This window comes from Lichenostomus cassidix, chromosome Z (genome assembly GCF_008360975.1).
Source record: "Lichenostomus cassidix isolate B80296 chromosome Z, HeHo_3.0, whole genome shotgun sequence".
Classification (NCBI taxonomy): Eukaryota; Metazoa; Chordata; class Aves; order Passeriformes; family Meliphagidae; genus Lichenostomus; species Lichenostomus cassidix.
The window spans coordinates 29131772-29153527 of NC_139511.1; positions in this window are offsets into that span (position 1 = coordinate 29131772).

Below are 21756 nucleotides of genomic sequence, written 5' to 3' on the forward strand. Positions count from 1 at the left end.
CTCTAACTGAACACCATTTTGAGATCTGCTTTGGTACAAATAAAAATTTTGATTGCACGAATGCTGTCCTGCATGTCATTACACTTAATTTGTCAAAGTGTCCCTCTCATCTGAATTATGTGCATCTCCAGATGTTGCAACCCTTTCATCCCAAGAACATGGCAGGGTTCTGGGAGCCACTGTTGTCATACTTGGCATGAGGATGTTTTACAGTTAAAGAAGGATATACTGAAGGAAGATAGTAACTCATGGGCAAAGAATGGAGAATTGACAGTGCCGGATGCATCTTGTGAGGCCTTCAGCAAGAGTCACTTGAAATGGCAGGACTCTGGGCACCAAGTTGGACTTTTTGCTCTGTGGCCAAGACAGGCTGGTACAGTGGCTAGATCTGGGCTTGAGGAGACACAGGCTGCTTCCCTGTGATGAAGAGGCCAGCCTGAGCAAGAGCATGGCTGCAGCCTGTCTGGGTGAGAGACAGCAAAGCCTGTGCTGTGATGGGAGGTGCAAGCACATCACGGCACTGCGCAGTGCCGACAGCAAGGCCACAGTCTCCTAAACCCCGTGTCTGTCTTTCCAGCTTGTCTGCTGATCACCTGCTTGAAACCCCCATTCTCTAAACTAAGGTTAACATGAATCCCCCCTTGAATTCCAGTGCTTTCTGGGGATCCCTCTAGCCCATTCTTACTTCATAAAGAGCTCTCCTGTCATGTAAGGCCTTATTCCTTTCCAATTCACTTTTACTTCTCATCAAGCTGTCACAGTGCTTTAAAAAAGATATCTGCTTTCAGCAGGTACAGAAATTCCTGAACTGCAGAGCTGAATTTCCACACGGGAACGACTGACCGTGGTGACTGCACAGGCGATCATCTCTAGCGGAGTAGCAGTGACACCCGGTGGCCATTAAATAAATTCGGAAAATACTTCCCACGTGAATACCACCTTCATCCGCCTGCCTTCCCTCCCCAGTGCGTTTGCAAGTACATTAAATACTAGGTGCAGTAACATGACACTCACAAGCTCTGCACGCAAATTCCTTTAGCTTCTCATCTCTCCCAGCTATTGAAGACAAACTGTGAGAAACAGATACCTTTGGTCATCTGGGAACCGTGGAATCAAGTGCCAGCTGTATGCTATATGAGAATAAAACATCTCTGGGAGATGAAAGATCTTATCTGAGAAACAGGGTGTGTGCAAAGGAAGTGGCTCCCCTAAATTAGCTGCACAGTTTATAATCGCCAACAAGAAGCAAAAATTGAAATGATGGCGATTTGTACCGCAGAGCAATGTACCACAGAGCTGCCCAGAACATCTTGGTAAACTGTCAGGAAGACAGGGGTTACACCATGCTGTACACAGGCCAGCTTATCCTTGCATTAGCAGGCAAGTATATAACCACAAATCGTCTGATCATCAGTAGAATTTTTCCCTTTTCCCCTTTGAGGAAATTGTTATGTCCAAGCAGGAGAACACCTTTCTAAAAAATTACAGCCAAAGCTGGCAGTTTCTGTGCAGCTTTCCTAGCCTACAGCTGTTCAAAGAAATGTTGAGACTGTCAAACATCACTTGAGATCATCAACTGCAAACTCTCTGCCTAAACAGGGTCAGTTGAAGCAGGTTGCCCAGGACTGTGTCCAGTGAGATTCTGAAAAGCTCCATGGCTGAGATTCCAAACTTCTCTGGAAGTTTGTCCCAGTGGGACAGCCTGTCCCAGTGCTTGAGCCATCTCACAGCTAAAAAGTATGCTCTTGTGTGCAGTAGAATGTAATGTGTTTTAAATTTAGTCCATTATCTTTTGTTGTATCAGCATCACTGAACAGAGCTTTGTTCTGTCTTCTCTAGTCACATAATGAGGTATTTTTTCACACTGATAAGATCCCCTTCTCTTCTCCAGGCTGAGCAATCTTAGCGTGTTCAGACTTCCCTCATGTGACACATGACCCAGTTCCTTTAGCACCTTAGTGGCCCTTTTTTGAACTCCTTTCCGTTTGTCCATGTATCTCTCGTACTGTGTAGCCCAGAGTAGGATATAGTACTCCAGGTGTGGCATCACCAGTGCTGAGTAGGGGTGGAAGAATCACCTCCCTCCACATGCTCAGGTGCCCAGGGTTATTCTGTGTCAGATGCAGAACTCCACATTTCCCTCTGTTGAACTTCATGAGGTTCTTGCTGTCCCATTTCTTAGTCTGTCTATGTCCTTCTGTATGGCAGCACAGCCATCTGGTGTATAAGTTACTTCGCACACTTTTGTCTATTTTGCAAACTTCATGCAGGTGCAATCTGCCTAATGGTCTAGAGAATTAATGAAGATTTTAAACAGTATTGGCCCAGCAATTTTACCCCCCTCCCCAGGGGATTTATGACTATATATGGTGATCAGCATATAGATGCACTTTGCAGCCCTGTGGGCCAGCTCTTTGACTAGATATTTTAGCTATTTCACTGGATAAAAATCTTATTCTACATATTTCTTCTTCTACTTCTTATCTTCTTATATTTTTACTTATTTACCCTCTTTTTTTTTTTTTTTCTACTGCCTGCTTTAGGATGTTATGGAAGACCATATCAAAAGCCAACCTAAGTCAAGATACACCATGTTCACTGTGGTCTTCTCATCCACTTCTCATTCTCACTGTGGTCTTCTATTTAACTTGTTGGAGAAGGCTATCAAATTAGTTAAACATGACTTCCACTTTGTAAGCTCATGCTGACTACTCCTGATCACCTTTTCATCCTTCATGTGTCTAGAGATGGTTTCCATCACCTTCCATGGACTGAGGACAACTGGTCTGGACTGAGGACAGCTGGCCTGGCCTGTGCTTCTCTTACTCATTCTTCTTGCCCTCGTTGAATATAGGTTGATATTTTTTCTCTGTCAATCCTCCTAAACTCTCCCAGCTGCCTTCCAAAGACAGACCCCAGAGTGGTCTCTCAGTGATACCTCCAGCTTCTCTCAGCACTTGTGAGTGCAAGCTGTCAGGTCCCATAGACTTCTGCATGTCCAATTTATCTAAGTGTTTCCTATCTGACCCTCCTCCACTCAGAGCAAGTCTTCCCTGCTGAAATTTTCTTTCTGGTCTCAGAAGTCTAGGATTACTGAATGCTGGGCTTTCCAGAAAAGGCTAAGGCAAGAGAGGCTTTGAGTACCTTGGCCCTTTCCTTTGGTACCATGGTCTCTGCTCCATTTAGTAACAAACCCACATTTTCTTTGTCTTTCTTTCATTTATGTACTTGTATGATCCCTTCTTGTTGCCTCTCACATTCTTGATAAAATTCAACTCCAGATAGCTTTTGGCTTTTCTATTCCCACCCCCATGTGATCATATAGCATCTCTCTCTTCTTCCTTGGTCACAATTCCTCCTGTTCCTACCAATCCTCACAGAGGAGCTTTCTCAATGCTTGAGAGGAAGCTGAAATGAATATATTTAACACTGATGAAGCTGGTGGTATACTTAGACCACAGCTGTTGAAATGAACTACCTAAAAGTATTTTGTTGCTGATCCCCAGGCTGTTCCTCCCTCAGGCTAAAGTGGTCTTTAGGGCTGGGGTTACATTTTCTTCTGTTTTTTTACTACAAGGAGCAGTAAATGGTTTTCCACTTACTGATTTAGAGAAGCAACAGGAAAACTTGCACCTTTGTTCATGTTTTTGCTTGAATCATAAGGAAAATGTTATCTTTGTTTTTCTACCACAGAGCCACAGACTCATCAGACAGACCTTAAATTCAAGAAATGTCCTCGTGGACAACAAGCTGTCCATGAGCCAGCACTGTATCCTTGTGGCCAAGAGGGCCAATGGGAACCTGGGGAGCATTAGGAGGAGCATTGGCAGCAGGTCGAGGGAGGTGATCCTGCCCCTCTACTGCACTTTGGTGAGACACATCTGGAGTGCTGTGTCCAGTTCTGGGCTCCTCAGGACACGAGAGACATGGAGCTCCTGGAGTGGGTCCAGTGGAGGGCAACAAAGATGATTAAGGGACTGAAGCATCTCTCTTATAATAGAAAGGCTGAGAGAACTGGGCCTGTTTAGCCTCCAGAGTCTGTCAGACAACTGAGAGGGTACCTCATCAATGTGTACAAGTCTCTGAAGGGAGGGTGCCAGGAGGATGGACGAGGCTCTTCTGAGAGGTGCCAAGCAATTAGACAAGAGGCAACAGGCAGAAACTGATGCACAGGAAGTTCTACTTAAACGTGAGGAAGAAGTTCCTTACTGTGACCATGCACTGGACTAGGCTGTCCAGAGAGGTTGTGGAGTCTCCCTCACTGGAAATATTCAAGAGCTGTCTGGATGAAATCCTGTGCCATGTGCTCTAGGATGACCCTGCTTGAACCTTGAGCAGGGAGGTTAGACTAGATGACCCAATGTGGTCCCTTCCATCCTTACCCTTTCTATCTGAATACCAGAAGGATGAACAGAAAGGACTGGGATGCTGGGGTGTGCTTTTGGCAAAAGGTCTTCTTGGGAGTGATTCTCAAAGAGTTCTCCTAGGTTCCTTTAACCTTCAGGACAACTTCCCTCAGGATTCTTCAAAGCAGGTCCTTGAACAGCTCAAATTCTGTTCTTCTGATGTACAGGGTTGTGATTCTGCCCTTTGTCTTGTTCATTCCTCTCTGAACCTTCTATGCTGCAGCTACGAATGCCCTCAAACTCCTTACTTGTAGCTTGTTTATCCTTGTTTGGAAGTTGCAGGTAGAGCAGAGCATCTTTCCACATCAGCTCATTGGCCACTTGTATCAGAAGTTGCCTTCAGCATATTCTGTATTTATTGTAGTATTACTGTTTCAGCACACATCAAGGGGGTTAAAGTCATCCACAGACACCAAGAATCTGTGATGGTGAACCTTTCTTCAGCTTTCTAAATAAGGTTTCATCTGTCTCCTTTTCCTGATCAGGTGGTACCAGATACTTAGTACAATGTCACCCTTGCTGATTTCACAGAATCACAGGATATTCTCAGCTGGAAGGGACTTACAAGGATCATCGAGCCCAGCTCTTAAGTGAAAGGCCCATATGAGGATCAAACCCACAATCTTGGGCTTATTAGCTATGCTATGTTCACAGACTTCTAATTCCTTTTTGCTTGTTCCCCATGCTTCATGCATTAGTGTATAAGCCTTTGTGATAGGCTGCAGGTCATACTGCCTTTACAGTGGAAATGCCATGTGGAAGTGTCGTGCTGTCCTCCCCATTTGTCATCCCCCCCATGCCCTCTCTTCCCTCCAGGTTAGCCCTCCCAGACACAGCTAGTTTAAAGCATTCCTCGATAGACTGGTAAGTCTGCTTGCAAAGATAACTCTTGACCCTTGACGCAAAGATTTGTAGTCTTTCCTGACATTCTTCAGGTTAGTTACCCTGGAGACTAAAATATTTCTCAAATATATGGTTTTGGAACCTAAAATGGTTCACAAAATATCAAAAGATTATGTTTTGAAAAAAGCCCCAGACCACAACCAAATTCCTCAATATCTCTGTTTACTGTGGAAAAGGAAAAAGAAGAAAAATGTCTCACCTAAAAAGCCATCTCTGTTACTAGGCTAGATGGGCAGAACATGACTTCAACTGTAATTATCTATAAGCTGTCCAAAGCAATTTGCAAACAGCAAAAGAAAAAAAGTTTGTCGACTATAACATTTGCTCTGAATTATTGGTTATGCTCCATAGAGGGAGCTGACATTCCTTCTAAGACTCTTTAATATCTGCCTGTTATTTCTCCCTGCCAGAGCTGTATCTTTCAGATATGAGTAAATAATGATTTACAGTGTAAAATCTATATAATAAACTCATTTCCCCCCCAGCTCTAGCTCATGAATTGTCTGTGAAGTGATAATGAAAACCTGATTATTTTGGCTTCTGAGTTTTCTGTACCTAAACTTGATTCACTGTGGATATTCGTAGCCCTCATTGATCAGTCTTGAAGGCCCTATAGGAATATCTGAGTTTCTTCCTTGGGTGACTGAAGAAGTGAATAGAGTTTATGAGAATTTCAGATTATATCCATGCTTGATTTCTGAAAGGAAAGAGACCTAAAAATAGATCATTCCATATAACAGTAAAAATTAATCTCCACAAATGGAGTTTGAAGGCTGATAGGAGTTTTTATGGAAAAAGAAGTTGAACTTTAATAGGTTTACACAAAATGTGTTGTAGAAGAATGCTGAAATACAGAGAAATAATTAGAATAACAAATAAACTCCCAGGCATTTATGAAGGAATGTGGGCAAATTCCAGGGATTATATTACTTGACAAGAAGGGTATACCAAAAAATTTGCTGTGGTATATTAATTTTCTGTCTCACCCTCTCTCCCAGTCTGGATCTCTCTGTCTGCTGTCTGCCTTCACAGCTTGTCTTGTCTTGTCTTGTCTTTCTCTCTTCACTCTTCACTCTTTCTAACCTGTGTTTCTGTCTTCCTCTCTCAGCCTATTGCAGACTCTTAGGCCCCTCATCTCTCCCTTGTCTTTCTCCTCTCACTGCCCCGCCTTGCCCCTCTGCTGCCCCCTTTCCTCTCTTTGTTGTGTTCTCAGTCTCTTGAAATTACTGCCCAAATGTGAAGAAAGTCTTCTCCCAAAACCGTCCCTCTTCTTTCCTGCACTCCTGTGGTCTAATTAAAGGTATTTTTTTTCTCCTCATGTGTTCTGCCCAAGGGCAGTATAATGAAACCACTAGTCACAGATATTTTAAACATGCAGGAAAGCGAGATACAACTATTTCAGTCAAACTACCTGCCTTAAAGAGAAAATTCCCAGCAAGGAAGAGATACTCAGGAGCAAAGTGCAACTGAATGAAGCTGTTTGATGAAAACTGTCATGAAAAAATGGACTTTGAGAAGGAAAGGACCTCTTTCTTTAGTATTGACTGTCTGATAAAGTTTAAAAGCAGGGTATCGAAAAGTAATTTCATTACTCACTTATGAATTAGGGTAAACTTATTTGGAGAGGCTGAGGGTGCTTCTTAGAACTGCTGCATGTAGTTTACATAACTGAAGAACCTTTCTTGTGTGATCCTTTGATCTCACTTTCCACTTGAAGGTAGAGTTTGAATAAGCTAAACACCACAGATCAGGAATCACGGTGCTGATCTGAGTCGTCGTTCAGTGGGCATTCATTGCCTTTGTGATAGCCTTGTTCAGATGTGTGCTTCCTCACACAGCTTTGAGATTGGAGTTATCTGAAATTGGCACCTGAATTTGTGGAAGTGAATTATTTTTTTTAAATCTACCTATTTTAGACACAAATTCTGTCTTTTTTCCCCTTTCTTTTTTGTACAGACTTTTCTTGTATTAGGTAAACCCTTGAGACGTACAAGCACATTAATCTGGTATACACGGGGACTGTCAGCTGAAGAGGTTTTCCAAGACACTATCCCAGACCACCCTCCTGATTCTAGCTCTCCATGTGTTTGAAAGCGTGCTTTTTGCTGGTACAACAAAGGAGACAGTTTTGATGATGGTAGAGGGGAGGAATAAATGGAATAAACCGACATAAATGGTCAGTTTCTTATAAGCCCAAATTTTGATACATGACAACATAATCAGATTTAATTCCAGACTCTGATAATTTTTTGACTGTGGTGAAAACCTTGGACCAAACTTATCTGTTCTCTCTGCAATGTCTTGTGACAGTTAGTTTGTCAGTTCTTAGGTACTGTGATCATGGCTGACAAAATGGTGAAAGACAACATAAGACTCATTTGCCTTCTGTAGAATTAGAAAAGGATTCAGCAGTATGTTTTCCTATGATAGCTGGATTGGTTTTGATAACCAGTGAAGTCCCCTTATGTGTCTTGTTTCTGCAACCTTGGAAGGCAGACCTGCAGAGATCTGGCCTTGAATTACATTACAAGTTTGTAGAACTAGAGCCTGTTGACAAGAAGGGTCAGAATGATAATCCAGGGAAGCAGGCCTGACCTCAGTGCTGGTCAGGTGAAGTCCCAGGTGCCTGGAAAAAGGGGTAGCAAGGGGGACCCTGAGAACTACTGACAGCCTCACCTCTGTGACTGGGAAGATCATAGAACACATCCTCCTGGAAACTGTGCTAAGGAATGTGGGAGACAGACAGGTGATTTAAGATGGCCAGCACAGCTTTACCAAGGGCAAGTCCTGCCTGACCCATGATGAAGTGTCTCCACTGGTGAACAAGGGAAGGGCTATGGAAGTAATTTATCAGGATTTCTGAAAATCCTTTGATATGGCCTCCCACAGCATCCTTGTCTCTGCATTGGAGAGAGATGGTTTTGATGAGTTGGTAAGAATGGGGTTGGACAGTCACATCCAGAGTACAGTGGTCAGAGTCTCAATGGACATCAGTGACACATGAGCCCTCAGGGGTCTGTCCACTATTATTTAATATCTTCATTAATGACATAGACAGAGGAATTGAGTGCATCCTCGGCAAATTTGCTGATGACACCAAGCTGAGTGATGTGGTTGACATTCCTAAAGGACAGGATGCCATCCAGAGGGATGTGGACAAGCTCAAGAAGTGAGTGTGTGGGAATCTCATGGGATTAAACAAGACCAAGTTCAAGGTGCTGCATCTCACCTATGCCAACCACCAGTATCAGCACAGGCTGGGGATGAACAGAGCAGAGCAGCCCTGTGAGAAGGACTTGGGGTGCTGGTGGGTGAGAGGCTGGACATGACCCAGCCACGTGCACTGCCAGCCCAGAGAGCCAAACGTGTCCTGGGCTGCATCCAGAGCAGTGTGGGCAGCAGGGAAGGGAGGGGATTCTGCCCCTCTGCTCTGCTCTGGTGAAACCCACCTGGAACTCTGCATCAGCTCTGGGGTCCCAGCACAGGAAGGACATGGACCTGCTGGAGCAAGTCCAGAGGAGGACATGCAAGACAAGCAGGGAATCAGGCCTAGCCAGCACGGATTTTCGAAAAACAGGTCCTGCTTGACCAACCTGGTCTCCTTCTATGACAAAGTGACCCATATATTGGATGAGGGAAAGGCTGTGGGTGCTGTCTTTGTGGAGTTCAGTAAAGCCTTTGACACTGTCTCCTCCAGCATTTCCTGGAGATACTAGCTGTTCATGGCTTGGATGGGTGAACCCTTCTCTGGGTGAAAAGCTGGTTGGAAGTCCGGGCCCAGAGAGTGCTGGTAAGTGGAACTAAATCCAGCTGGTCACTAGTGGTGTACCCCAGGGCTCTGTTTTGGGGCCAGTCCTGTTTAATATCCTCATTGATGATCTCGATGAGAGGATCTGACAGTGTGTAGGGGACACCAGGCTGGGTGTGAGTGTTGATCTGCTGGAGGGTAGGAAGGCTCTGCAGAAGAATCTGGAAAGGCTGGATTTTTGGTCCAAGGCCAATGGTATCACGTTCAATGGGGTGAAGTTCTGGGTCCTGAGCATGAGCTGGGAGTGTGCCCAGCTGGTCAAGAAGGCCAATGGCATCCTGGCTTATATCAGCAACAGTGAGACCAGCAGGACCGGAGCAGTGTTTGTCCCCCTGTTCTCAGCGCTGGTGAGGCCACACCTTGAGTTCTGTGTCCAGTTCTGGGCCCTTCACTACAAGGACATTGAGGTACTGGAGCATGTCCAGAGAAGGGCAACAAAGATAGTGAAGGTCTAGCAAACACGTTTCGTGAAGAGCAGCTGAGGGACCTGAGAGTGTTTAACCTGGGGGAGGCTGAGGGGGTGACTTTACTGCTCTCTAAAACTATCTGAAACAGAGGTTGCAGGAAGGTGGGTGTCAGTTTCTTTTGCCGTGTCTCAAGTGCAAGGGCAAGAGGAAATGGTCGTAAATTGCACCAGAGGAAGTTCAGATTAGATAATAGAGATTATTTTCTTAATGGAAAAGGGGGCTAGGCATTGGAACAGATTGCCCAGGAAAATGGTGGTAATCTCTGTAAGTGTTCAAGAGGCATCTGGATGCGGCACTTCTGGCCTCTGAATATGGTTTGGAGTGATTATGGTAGTGCCAGGTTGATGGTTGGACAGATGATCTTGAAGATCTCTTTCAACTGCGATGATTCTGTGATTCTGTAATACCAGCAATGTGTAATTCCTACTTAATTGGAAGCTTTTTTCCACAGTGGTGGTCTTGTGATCTCTGACTGAGGCTGGCTCCTGGCATGCTTGTCACCCCACTGCTTCTTACTTCTCCACGCAATAGCCAGAGAAAAGTGCTGGACCTGATAAATCACTCCCCAGGTAAGTGTAATCCTGATACCAGTTTGTGACTTAGCTATTGGTGAAACAGTCAGTGCCCTGAGCCGGGACTCAAAACATATTCCTGTATGGAAACTGTAGGGTGACCTCATTTTCTTCCATCTAACTCTGTTGCTGCTGTGAGATATTTGTTTGTGGGAGGGTGATTCCCTTAGTTTCCCCTTTGCAATGGGACAGATTTATCCCCCTTCCTGTGAGGAGCCTGAAAAATCTCCCTGGATGCTTGCATCTTGATAAGTCAAGTGCCAAGGCAACTTAAGCGTGAATGTTTCAGTTTGGGGATATTTTGGGAAACAGCTGCTCCCACACATGCCGACAACCTGTTGTAGGTCCCTGAGTTCATCCTTGCTAGGAAAGGACATGGGCTTCAGGAACAGAATAACAACTCTGTGAAGGACTCAGCCTCACCTTTCCTTTCATCTCTGCACTGGCATTGGGTGAAACAGCACAAGGCGAGGCTCTCCTTTTCCCACGCATCACACCACACCAAGGGAGAGTTACCTTTTTATACAGAGCTGTTGGGACATAGAGCATCAGATTACCACTGACTTTTTTAAGGAAACTTCCCTGTCTGACCATCCAGGGACCACTCTGGCAGTCATGCTCACACAACCTGAACTGGAACTGAGGCCCTTTCGCAGTGGGTGGCTCCAGTAACCTGGTGGGTGTCTTATTTGACTCCTTACACACTCCACACTCACACAGCTGAATATGGTTTCCTTACTGGCTTGACCCCACATTTCCTACAGCAGAATCTCAGACCTCTGGATCCTGAATTTAATCCTGGTGTAGCAAAAGAATCACAGCTTGAGCTGGTTCCTATAAGGAGAGACTTTTCCTTTCCTATAAGAAAGGAAATCCTGGGCTTTTTTACCTCTCGGTATATATGGACATCTGCAGTCTTCCTACTGAGTCCTCAGCTCCTGCAGTGCCTCAATGTCTGGTTCCCTGGCTGGTGCCACAGGTCCCTGTGCCCTTTGTTGTGGTCAGCAATTCCTACCCTCTTGCCTTGGGCCTCCACCAGAGCTCAGTCTGCAGCTGCCACAGCAGCTGCACCCTGAGCTGCCTGCATGGAATGTGCTCCTCAATAGCTTGGTAATACTGATCCTAAATCCTGTATTTGATGAGAGATTTCTCTGCTGTATTTGTATTCATGGTAGCAGCCTCACCCATTCTGGCAAATGTCAGACAAACATGTGGCTGTTATGGCCAAGGCTATGCAAACTTGCATTTGGCAGGAGCCTCTCCATCTGTACAACATTAGCCTTGGTCAACCTGCAGTGGCCAGTCAGGAAGCAAAGTCACACCATGGAGAGTTCTGGTAACACAGAAAGATGCACATCCTCAGTGAAATTTTTTGGAGGACATCTAACAGCTTTGTGAATTTTTCTAGGAGATGCATCATCACAGAAATCTGGATGACTCCCAAGGTCACCCCTATAGGACAGTTGAAACTGTTAGGATTGATTCCTAACACCACTGTTTATGGTTCCCATCATTCCTCTGAAGGGAAACAATAGTTTGTCCTCAGGGTCCCTCTTACTTTTCCAACTCAAAAAATCTTCATAATTATTTGAAGAGGAAGTATTATGTCTTATGCTTTAGTATTCTTCAACTGAACCATGCAATAAATTTTTATGTTGTGCGCAAGAAATACAAGAGATACCTGAAGTCTTTTGAAAAGGCAAACTTTGTGAAAACTCATAGACTGAGGAAGATGAAATCTGTTGGCAGGAAGCATAAAGAGGGGATTTTCTTCTTTATAAAAAGGGGATTTGGATTCAGGTACATTCATTCTATTATTTTTAAGCCGCAATGGTAAATCAGAATAGACAATCTGAAAAAGGGAATCTATTTAGCACAAAGAAAAAGTGGCTTTTAAGAATATCTCCCTCTGAAACAGCACCTTGCGTTTCAACTTCTGAATCATTATTCTCAAGTTGCTGCAAGTGCCCAGTGTGACGGAAAGTCACCATGACAACCACCACACCTTATTGTATTTTTATATTGAGGGCATTAATATCCTGCTATGGTTGTGATTTTTGATACTTGGGTTGATATGTGAAATTCCTTTGGATATAAACCACCTCATTCATGGACTGTATGAAGCTGCTTGTATAAGAACTAAAAGTTGTGTTCCTCCCAGGACACCATTTGTTGCCTGAGAACAAAGATACAAAATGAAAGACACTCAGGTCATTTGTGATTTCAATCATACAGAGAGGCTCCTTCTGAAAGTAAATTTTGAAACACTGAATGTGCTTTGTCTGAAAAGAGGATACAATTGGGACTTCAGCAACTTGGGAGCTCCAAAGATTTCAGTTATCTTGTCTGCAAACATCTGCAGATTAACTGCAAAATATAAGCCCTGTCTATTTCAGGTTGTCTTCTCTTCTGAGGTGTTGCTGCCTCTTGGGAACACTCTGTCCTCAAACTGCACATGGGTTAAATCCAGCAAAAACCCTGTGTGTAGGTCCTGGCATTGTCTAGGTGCATATATATATATTTATATATATAACAACAAGGAAAAAGGTGGTAGAAGAACTTCAAATAGGTCCACTTTCAATGACCTCCCTGACACAGGAAAGTGACACAGCGGTTATTATTTTCCACTCTTGAAAGGAGTGTAAGTACTAAATTTGAGATTGCTTCTTAGCTATCATCTCCCCTCCACGGAAAGAGGAAGCCTAATGTTCATGCCAGCAGCCTTAGGACATGTAGATTTTATTGCTGGAAATAAAATGTATATTTTTTTGGTGGAAGCACAGACACACACATTTTAGGAGACTGAGAGAATATTCTGGGAAAGGGTGGCTTCTTATTTCCTTTGGTTTTGAATTGGCCTGCAGACATTCACACCTGGCCATCATATGAGATGCCACTCTGGGCCAGATGACCTTCTGATCAAAATGGTGTGTTGAAGTATTACGTTGTGCTCTGTTACTCTGTAGTCCTATAATCTGGTATTGCCATTGCTACTAGCCTTTGGTAGCAAATTACTGTCTGGCTTACTTTACCTCGACTTAAAGGGGTTTGCTTGAAGTTTGTTTCACCTGATTCTGTTATAACAGGAATTTTTCTGATTTACCAGATGCTATTTTTTTTTAAACTTTTGCTCAGCTTTTTGTGGTTTTATCACTAACATAATGGTGTTGTGTAGAGAAAAACAGGTTTGATATGACAGCATAACCCTTGAGAAATGGAGACAGAGGATGTAGTGAAGAGGGCTACAGGCAAGAGATAATAAGAGACAGGGTACAGGGTTGACGCTGGAGATGCCACAACCGTGTGCTTTGTCCCCTGAATTCCACACAAGAGGTCCTAGGGGTAAGGGAAGCACTCAGGAGGGAAGCCTCAGAGTGTCTGGCTTGATGCTGGCCACGCAAATCCAGCTGTAGTCCGGCAGTGCCACAAGATGAGGCTGCATCAGGGCTTTATTGTCTGGGCTGGTCTGCTGTGAAAGCACTTAGCTCATGCGTGGGCTACATGAGATCTGCTGACAGACATTAAGATCTCATCAGACAGCCATGCCAATGTGAAATGCAGCTCGTGGTCTACCTTATGATGTCAAAAGTCATGACTCAGGGCATATGGATGGGATGATTGATATTTGGTCTGTAAGTTCAGACGAGAGCTGATTTAGCCTGTAGCTGTTCAAGGCAGAATTGATTCTTTCTAAAGCAGTGCTGACAGTTGTTTGTCTAATGTTCTCTTTCTACCTTTTCTAATGGGGATCATCCTTTACTAGGCAGGCAGTATTTGAGTCTCATTGCTATTGCCATTAGAAAATATTTTCCCAAGTCTAATAAAGCTCTACCATGATGCAGTTGCAGCAGAAAGGATTAGTACTTTGTGTGTCTCTGTATGTGTGTGTGTGTGTGGTTGTTATTGTTTATGTGATGGGGTATTTTGTTTTATTTCTGTTTTGGTTTAGGGTTTTTTGTTTGGGTTTTTTCCCAACTCTGAATAATTTAGGGCTTGTGTTTCTGCTGGCTTTCAATCTCAATCACCGCTGCAAGAAAATAGTTTTATCTTAAAAAAAAAAATGTGTTACATAATATCAGGAGATAAGACCTTATACAAACATTTCTGTGCAATGGTGTAGTCAAGGCCAGTTGCAGGTGCTTCAGAATCCTAATTTGGCAAAGACAATCCTTTTGTGGCTGGAGTTAGACTCTTTAGTTGTATTGTTTCTGCTTTTGTTTAGCAAAGCACATGTTTCTCCAGGCTACTCTTTGAAGAGAGAAGAAGGCCAGTGAGAAATAGTTCTATAAACACTGAGCCTATAAATATCTAGCTCCTGTTTAGTTTCCCAGCTCCCACTAGAAAGATACTTGGAGAATATACTAGCCAGGAAGATGCTTCCAAGTGTCATTACCTGACCATGCTGCAGGGGCCATTGCCACATGGCAGTGCTGTGGTGGGACCTGTAGTGAAGGGCTAATAGAGAAAAAAGTCTGGGGGTGAGTTAGGTCAGTGGCAAACTGGATTGATATGGGTAAACTCAGCCAGCTCATTGCAACTGCAGGCAGCTCCCTTGGCATCACTGATTGCTACACCTGCATGGCCTTGCCTTTAACAGAGCAGCAAGAAGTTCTCATGAGAATGTCTGATACCAATAAAATTGTTTTCTTGTAAGAAAATAATGTTATATCTCACAGAATATTCTGAGTTGGAAGGGATCCTCAAGGATCACTGAGTCCAGCTCTTAAGTGAATGGCCCATATGGGACTGTAACTCACATCCTTGGCATTATTAGCACCATGCTCTGACCAACTGAGCTAATCTCAAATGACCAAAGAGGCAAACAGTTCTCTCAAAAGCAGCTGGCACAATGGGGGATGTAAAAGAAGGAGCTTTCCTCTGAAAATTTACCTCAGGAGTGTGTGCTGACAAGCCAGCTGAGTATCTGACCAGCCACCTACCAAATATTTTGCTTTTGCATCTTTTCAGTTAGGTGTGTATTCATATGTGCACAAACACAAACACACACAAGCACACTCCAGCATATGCACATGCTGCTTTCTCTAAGGACAAATTTGGAAAGTGAGGCTATTCAGCTAGTGAGTGCAAGTGAGTATAATTGGTTTTTGTATGCAAATTGCTTCTCTGCTCCTTTGTCCTCCATGTGCAAATATACCTGCATGGTAACTAAACAAGAGCCATCCATTAGAAGGCTGCTCCTCATGACATAGTGTCATTCCTGAGCCTACAGCAGAGAGGATCTCTATCAAGTTTTATGCAATAAGCAGCAAGTGTTAGTTATTAACTGATAACTAATGCAGCTTGGGAGCACCGGGGACAAATTTCTTCCTTTTTCTTCATTGACATAGAAGTTGCCACCATGATTTCGTTTACTCCCATATTTGTTTTTTTGAGGGTGTTTTTGCTGTTATCACAGGAGACAGAGCCCCTGCAGGGAATCCTGCAGGATAAGAGGTATTAAACTCCTAGACCTTTAAATTGTGCTTTGTAGTTTTGCTACCTGTCTTGAAACATTTAATCTTGTTTTGTGTCTGCTTTCTCCAGGGAACTAATCCTCATGATGTTTCACGGGAACTGGAATCACACAGCAAGGCAAATCGAGGCTGGGTGCTGTATTCTTTCTAATACTGTTTGGCTCAGTAAGGCAAAGCAGATCTTGGTTTCGGGGATAAAGAAGAGCAGGTAAGCAAAGGAAGTGCCACCATGGGATCTGTTTCCCAGATTGATTTTCAAGTGATCTTGAACCAGGGCCAGAAACAGAAATGTTGCTTAAGAGAACAGAGCTGTGCTTAGTGTTGAGGAGCAATTGAGCTCAAACAGAAAATGACCTATTAAACCCATGTCTTCCCCCTTGGACAGTTACAGGCACAGAAGATCTTCAGAAGTGCCAGTAAATCAGCAGAAGTGGTGCTCTGAGGCACACTCCATATATTTCTGGGGCAAGTGGCAAGAGATGAGGAATGAGCTGAGCTGCTAGTGATTGATATGCCTGCACTGTAATTGCCTATCATTTCTGGGGAAGCTGGATTTCTGATAATCTCTGGCCTGTACTTCCTCCCTGCATGTGGTCATTGCCTACCAAGATAGAATATTCAGGCTGCATTCTTCTGGCATTTCAAGTGACCGAGTAAGGCAATTGTGCCAGTGACAAAAAGGTGGCAGAGGAAGATACTGGCTTTCTATATGCTGATCATATTCAGAGTAGTGCCTGCAGGAGACTTCAGTGACTGCTCTCTGGGCTGTCTCCTACTTTCAGTCACTCAGATGGGAGCTGCTGCTTCGTCCAGGATCAGCAGCACCCATTCAGGAATTCCTAGTGGGTGACCTGCGGTAATGCTCCATCTGCTGCTAAGGAGAGTTATGATGAACCCACACAGGAAAATCACAAATAATTATGTGATCACTATATTTTTTCCATGAGATCTTGTGAGAGGGATACATTAGAAATGAAACTCAGTTATGAAAAAGGGACATTATCTGGCAGTTGAAGGCAAAATTATTATTTTTTTGAATCTTCATATTGCTTTTAACTGCAATATTAGATATTTTATTAGATGCACAGACAGCAGAGGGCAGTGATTTAGGAGCCTTGGGCTTATATCAGGACAGCAATGGCCAATTCAGTTTGCCAGTGACAAGGAGAACTGGTGAGAAATATTCTGCCTTCCATTGTGTTCTTACTACTTTTACAGGTTTTTCAGTTTAACAGGAATTACTCTTTTCCCAGCAGGGACAATGGTGTAGTCTTATAACATTTTATGTAATTTAACCATGACTAATACCTTGGTCTTATTTACATACTTTTTCATCCTCAGAGGGAAGCTGAAAGACAAGCACTTTGATCACAGTTGCTAAGCTGTAGTTGCCGTCTGCTGATGTGTCTTCAAGCTGTTAAAAATGATAGAATTTTCCACTGCAATACTGGTTTAGCACAAAAAATTGTTTTGTTTTGCTCTTTTTTTGACTGTAATTGAGTTCATTTTAGTAGATATGTCTACTCTCTGCAGACCAATTCAATTTCTCAGTTGCAAATCTAAGTATAATAATATAGGAACATAAGTGTATCAGTGCTACCTCAGATGAAGGCCCCCCCGTAACTCAGCAGCCTGTCTCTAAACATGTACAAAGCTGAGCGAATAAGAATGGGACATGTATATCTGATTTTTCTCTTGAGAATTTCCCATCTTCCTATTTTTTGCTCAGGAAAATCCAGGAACATGATGGAGTTTTTCCATTTGGTTTCACCCAAATACCTAACTATTCTTCCTTTAAATATATGCCAACTTTCTGGACTCACTCACAGCATCCTTCAGCAATGAATTCCACCAACTTGTGATTTCAGCTATAACCATCATGAAAGCAATGTTGTTTTTCCCTATTATTCTGTTTTCCTATTTAAGATTTTCCGAAGTGAATAAATTTTCTACAGTGTAAACACAAAAGACTAGTGCGCTTCAAGGAAATGTTGAGAAAACCAGGGAGATTGATGTGAGGAGGGTGTGAGAAACAAATCCACCTTTCATGAGTAATTAATGTAGATTGGCAAAATGAAATTATAAGTGAGGTGAAAAGGTGAAATTTTCACGATGCCTCTTTCCCTCTTGTTGTCCAAAGAGCAGCAAGAGGGAGACTGTTTTACAAGGGAAGGAAATTCTGGAGCTAAGGGTGAGTGCAGCACAGGCAGGGATGTTGATCTCCCCGACAGGGAGCACCTGAAGAAAGAGAGCAGTAGCCAGAATCAAACAAGAATCCATAGATGGCCAGACAAATTCACAGTGATAAGAAAAGTCTCAAGTCTAGCCAGACACATGGTCAGGGCCAGCAAGGTGAATGGCCAGGGCACAAGCATACCTACTGAGTAGCTTAGACAAGGATCAACATAGCCAAGGGGTGAACGCTGTGTAGTTGCAAACACCACATGAGGCTTTGCAGAGCCCTTTTCATCCAGCTTCTACACAGCAGTCTCAAGTGACAAGCCTGTACCATGGCAGAGCTGGATTTTCACACAGGCAGCCAAATCACTGGATAGCAAGAGATTGCAGAATCTATAAGTGCACCCAGATTCTTGACTGTCATTTTCCAATTAGTTGCACATCTTTCCTTCTCTTCTAGGTCTTTAACATGAGAGACATCTAACCTTCTGTGCCAGTGTGATTTATTGTTTTCACTGAGAAGCAAGAGTGATCTTTTCTGTCCAGCAGGGATAGTGGGAGCTCCTGTTGTCCTGGCTGGCTGGCAAACCCACACAGGCTGATTGGCTGACTCACAGGACTCATGAATTGCTAGAATTATGCCTCTGGTTTTACAACAATGTGAGCTCTAATCTTCAATTCCCCAGCAAGCTACTTATTTTCAAGAAACAGGTAGAAATTTTATATATTGGATTTGCCCATGGCTGAAGTAAGTTGAGATAAACAGCTGGGTGAATCCTTGTCTGCTTAAGGAATCAGGACATCTGCCTCATAAGTGTACCTTAGGTTTCTCTTTTAGTGGGTTGAATTTCGCTGAAAAGATTAAGAAATTGCAATGGATAAGAAAGGGTGGCTCAATTTCTACCTCTTAACACAAGCTTCTGTCAGTGTGGAAACTACTTGGGATCTATGCACTTTAGAGGATTCCCTTCTTCAAAGGAGGAGTGATTTCTTGGTCTTGTGAGGAACAGTGAAAAAAGTGGTGCTGACCAGCAGCCAGTTATGCAGTCTGTAAAGGTGCAAGGTTTTGTCAGGTTCACACCAAACCCCAGCATATAGAGCTATTCGGCTCATGTGGCTCCCTCAGTATACCTGCTCGCTCTAATTGCCCCTGTGGCTTTGAAAGACTGCATCAGGTGAGCCTTTTTTCCCCTTATATCTGAACTTGTTTCTCCAGATCTGAGAGACAAAATAAGTCAGCTATATTTCTGAATTACCTTGGTGGCCTCCAGGTCAGTAGAATACTCTAAGTGCTGACTCACAAGCACATGAGTGCTACAGTGTTGAAAACATTTGGCTTGTGTAGATCTTCATCCCCTATCACTCCTGAAAGTAACTGAGAAACACTTCTTGAGCTGGTGGGCATTACACTGGGCAGTCAGCACAGTTTTGGGACTACAAATAACATTCCCTGGGCTTCTTTCAACCTCTCCAAGCTCCTGTCTCTGGCTACCCTTGCTTATTCTCCCTTTTCCACTTAATAATAAATCTCTCTGTTCTTGGAAGGCCTGGGCAGATTTTTCTCCAGATGAGGCTCTCCACTTGCTCATTGAAGAATTGTTCTCTTCCCGCTCTCTTCCTTATGGCCATGAGGAGGGAATTTTCTAGTGCAACATCAGGCATAAAACAAATAGTAATTTCATACTTTTGTATTTTGCCATGGGTAAAAGTAGGCTTAATCTCTGTGTTAGGAGAGCACATTTGCATAAACTGAAAATACACAAAGTGAAAAATAAAACGAGATAGTCTTCCACTTAAGCTGCAGCCCTCTCTTTTTGCAGGTGGCTAAAAATGACCAAGTTATATTAGGAATAACCTGAATTATGCACAAGTCTAATTTTATAATCTTATTAATTTTGTTACTGAATAAAAGTGACATTATTTCCTCTGCTTTGAAAGGTTTTCCATAACTATATGCTCTGCCTCTTTGATAACTATTAATAACTTAAAGAACATGGTTGTAATGAGGACATAACAGTATCTTTTCCTTGGAAATGTCATTTAAGCAATCTCCTAAGCAGTATATTAAAATTACTAGTCTGGTATCTTGGTGGGAGTTGGAATTTAAATCCTATATATGACTTCAAAAATAGTTTAGAGAGTGACCACCACAGCCTTTCACTTTTCTCATGACACCCAGTACATATGTATGGAAAAGACCATAGGAAAATTCAAGTGCTCTGGCTGCCCCCATGCCAAGTAAATTGAGGCAAATTGTCAGGGAATTGAAGATGCTTTGCTTTCAACGCCACTTGCCTTCTGCTTACTTCAGAAAATTTCTCAAGAACTTCCATTATCTTTGTTTCACTGATATTGTTTGTGGTGTGGCCGGCAGAAACCCATTCATCTTTGCTAGCACTTGGCAAGGCACATAGGAATGCAGGCACACCGTGCTTCAGACATGCCCATTTTCAGCAGACAATGAGGGCTGGCCCCAGTTTTGACACTATCTATAGATTACAAGTGGCATTGATCACAAGAGATTGAGATTTCAGAGAATGTGACTGTCTACCCACAGCCTGGAACAACTATGCAGAAAGAAAATTCTTAATATTTTCTGCTCCTCTTTGCATATGCAGCATGTCATGCTGAAGACCATATTTATGTGTTAGCATGGTTTAGGTTATTGAAAACCTAAACCTAAAACCTAAAATTCCATGGTATTAATTTTGTATTTTTGCTATGATTCTATGCATTTGGCTTCATGTGTACTTCATAGATAATGACAGGAAGTGGGGAAAAAATAGTAAAACCACAGAAACTGCTATGACCCAACCTAAATGAAAAGTGTACTAAGATTTTTTTGAAATAGGAGATGAAACTAGGGGAAAGCAATAAATGATTGCCTACAGAAGATGAATAGGAGTTTACTGCTCTCTGTCTTTTCTAGTGCAGAATCCAGGGTAATGATATGAAAGTATTTGCTAGCAGCTCCAGTACAAAGAAAGCAGATGGTTCTCCTTTTAGTTTGCAGTAGGGTGTGGAAATCCATTCTGTGTGATGTCAAGAATGCTGGAAATTTATGTTGTTTCAAGAAGGATATTGGGCAAGTCAAGGAAGACAAATCTTTAGAGGGTAATTAAACAGTCATAGGCTGTAGTTTATGATTTGTCTGGCCTATAAACTGTTGGAAACTGGGGAGGTACTGAAGGGCAGTAACCTATAGGACCTGATCTGTTTTTCTATTCTTACACAGTCACCTGCTTTTAGCTACTGTGCAGAACAGGACACAGAGATGCTGGAATTGTCAGTGTCATGCACCTTTGCCTTTCTGAACAAAGGTGCATGAGAAGTGCAGAATAGCAGAAAAGACAGGAAATATTTGAGATGCCTATAACCAGTGTGGTCAAAAGGCACACTTACCTTGACAATGAAGAAAATGAAGGGAAGGAAAAAGAGACTGAAAATATGTTAGAAAAAAAATTAGATGTCAGGTGGCATAAAGTATGATGGTATTTGAGTAGACCTTGAATAACCAAGCACCAAGAAGACTTGGTGGATCCGCAAAGGATATTAAGGAAATGGGAGCTGCTGCAGCCACTCCCACACTGAAGTGGGTGCAAATAGACAGCAGGGATACCAGGAAGATTTGTTCAGGTGTGACTCACATGAGGGTTTTCATGGATCAATAATAGAAAGGACACAATACAGGATTTCCTCTTGTCTACGTGAGGTGGACAAGGAAAGGCCACAGAAGAGCATTCTTGGCTAATTTTGATTTTAGCACTCAAGACTTGGACTTGAATCACATCTCTGCCTGTCAGTGAACAAATAGGACTTTGAATCTGTGTGTAGATGGTTCTGTCCCTTCAAAACAGGCATCTAGTGGTGCTTCAGAGTGACGTGTATCCAACCTATCCTTGAAGATCTAGAAAGGTGGCTGTTGCCCTTAGCCCTTTGTTATGTCTC